Source organism: Alosa alosa, chromosome 6 (assembly GCF_017589495.1).
Source record: "Alosa alosa isolate M-15738 ecotype Scorff River chromosome 6, AALO_Geno_1.1, whole genome shotgun sequence".
NCBI classification, from domain to species: Eukaryota; Metazoa; Chordata; class Actinopteri; order Clupeiformes; family Clupeidae; genus Alosa; species Alosa alosa.
In genome coordinates, this window is record NC_063194.1 from 23,544,695 (window position 1) to 23,547,479 (window position 2,785).

A 2,785-nucleotide genomic window follows, 5' to 3' on the forward strand; every position below is an offset into this window, starting at 1 on the left:
GAAAAGGTATAAGTGTGGCCACAATTTGGCTGTGGCATGAAGGGAGGGGTTATGCATATGTGCTAATATAGCACGCAAACAGTGAGGCAGTAAGACAGTGGTAAAAAGTGGCTAGTGGACAGACAGTATCCAAACATGGAGGGGGTGAAGAGGCAGGCAGACTATGCGGAGAAGTCTATCTCTCCTCTTCCCTTAAGTGAAGCATTGAACAGTTCAATGGCCCTGGGGACAAACGACTTCCTCAGTCAGTCTGTTGTGCAAGGCAGTGAGCGAAGTCTCCAGCTGATCAGGCTCTTCTGCTTTACAATAGTGCTGTGGAGTGGTTGACACTCATTGTCCAAGATGTTGATCAGTTTGTTCAGGGTCCTTTTGTCAGATACACATCTGTGCATGGAGGATCACCACAGGCCTGAGGTGTGGTCAGGAGAGGACAAGCTGGACTTGGATAGCTGGTACCTCACCCCTTTGCCATGAGTACGTCAGTAAAAAGAAAGAAAGTTGAGAAAAACCAGAAGCCATATGAACTAATAGTTTAATAGACTTGAATGGTGAATGTTAGCTTACCTTAATCATACGGGACTGATTGTAACCTGCTTATTTTTGGTCTTGTGAATTTTATAGTGAAGGTAAACACCGCTGCACCGGAGGGGTTCAGAGCCTGAGAACATGACCGCATCACATCCCCCGCACACAAGTGAGTCAGAAATATGATTTGCATTTGTTTGTTTAATTTAGGGAGGGTAATCTCTCACAATTTCTATTCTGTAGAGGTGTTGTTATCTTTCAAATGATGTGATGAATATCTTGATACATTATGTTTTTCTTTTCTTTTTTTCTTGCCTCGCAGCACTTGCCTTACCCCACACTGCAGTCCTTGACCTGAGACCACCTGGCCAAGGGTACTGCTACGTCCACTCATGCGAGATCTCCTCGCCACTGAGATAGGGCGTGGAGGAGATGGAAAGGGACAGGAGACCCTGGGAATACTTAGCAGACCTTGGGGCTCTTAGTACACTCAATGTAGTCAAAACTTACTTACACCTACTCAATTATATAGTCTATAGCAGTGGTCTCCAACACGGTGCCCGCGGGACGGCTATGAGGCGCCCCCAGCGCACTTTCTAAAAATAGCCAACAGGTCGCCTGCAGATCACGCTCTAAAAACACGCTCCATTGTGAAGTTTTCAATAGATATTTAAGTCTAGACCAGAACCATTTTAAGAATGTATGTAGCCATACATCTGTAACATTAAATTGATATTGGTGATACCTTACAAATTGTAGCTGCGTTAAATTTTAGCCTTTGGCTCCAAATCCGTTTCCCATTCAATCTTTAAACGACAACGGAAGCGGAGCGCATACACGCTGCTTGCACGCATAGACAGTAAAGGGGGAAAAATTTGTCAAATACGGTTCTTGCATGATTGTTCAAGGACTGAAAAACAATTGCTTTAGCTCACAGGCCTTTTCTCCTCCGTAGGCAACTGCCGTATAATAACGCTGAAAATGTTATAGCATTTAGGACTGTGCATTACCCTTTTTTGTCAGATCATGGATCATTTCAGGTGTACAATAACTTTAAAAGGAGTTTTCATATGTTTGGGTGGTGTGGGTGATTACTATTGAAATGTTAAAACCGAATTGTCCACTGAAATCAGAACTTAAACAACCCCTGAATTCATAATGGTGGGTGGGTATAAATTGGGTACAAATTGTAACCCAAATTATTAATTGCACAAAAAAGAAAAAAAAAAAAAAAAAATAGATTAGATTCCATGCAAACTTTGAAATGAACAAACTGAACAAAAATGTTGGTAGTGTTGCATAGGTTATTGATATTAAATTTGAAAATACAGTTGCTTAATATATAAAGACTTATAGGCCTGCACAATATTGATAATTTAAAAGTAAAAATCACATAGGCCTATTATTTAGGAGGACTACCCTCGCAAAAAAGGGGTGAGGGTATGTTTGTTTTAAATGAGTAGCCCTCCATATGATTTCGGGTCTTCAGGTAGCCCTCATTCCCAAAAAGGTTGGAGACCCCTGACCTATACTAAACAGAGTTCCAAAAGTATACAGAGTATACCACAGTATACTAAGCCCATTGTAGTTTAGCGTATCAAAAATGCTTCAATGAAATTTCTTATAATGAAAAAAACTTCATTTTTCAATTCTCTTCATTTCATTAGTGAAATTCCATTCTTTACATTTTCACTTCTTACACCTTTATTAGACCTTAATTTTTTGATGGCAGTTTCCAGGGAATTGATGACAACAGTCATGCACAATTCTAGAGGTGTCTTCTCAATTATTAGTTGCCCTTCTGTTGTTCCATGTTCCACTTCAGATTGCTTTGGAAGCCTTCTCCTGGATTGCAGTCTGGGGTTGTGCCTGGCCTGGTCATCATTTTCTCTTTTTCATTTTGATCCAGTAGTTTGGAATCCTATTGTTGTTTCAAACAATTCCTCTCACCAATCATCCTGAAAGTCACCTTGAAATTCTTCCTTTTGAATCAGTATTTGGGATACAAGCTTGCATCCATATTAACATTTGTCACCCTTGCAGCCCCACATAATCACATGTTCGTCTCCATGTGCGTCCCATAGCATTAATTCCTGCAGGCGCCCCTGCCCATAACATAGCTTTGTAGCTGCCTGACTGCAGTCTAAAATCTGTCCCCATAACATAGCTTTGTAGCTGCCTGACTGCAGTGATCACAAGGAAACTGATTTTTATTGCAGTATTGAGTATAATACTTCTATATAGCCAACCTGAGCTATGT

At 40.8% G+C, this 2,785-nt stretch overlaps 1 long non-coding RNA gene across 1 annotated transcript; it reads left to right on the forward strand.

The window, feature by feature from the left end:
• The first annotated feature begins 336 nt into the window (after positions 1-336).
• On the forward strand, positions 337-1,086 carry LOC125295528. Its single transcript, XR_007193675.1, has 3 exons — positions 337-474; positions 622-694; positions 848-1,086. It is a non-coding gene; the product is annotated as an uncharacterized LOC125295528 (long non-coding RNA).
• The last annotated feature ends 1,699 nt before the right edge of the window (positions 1,087-2,785 follow it).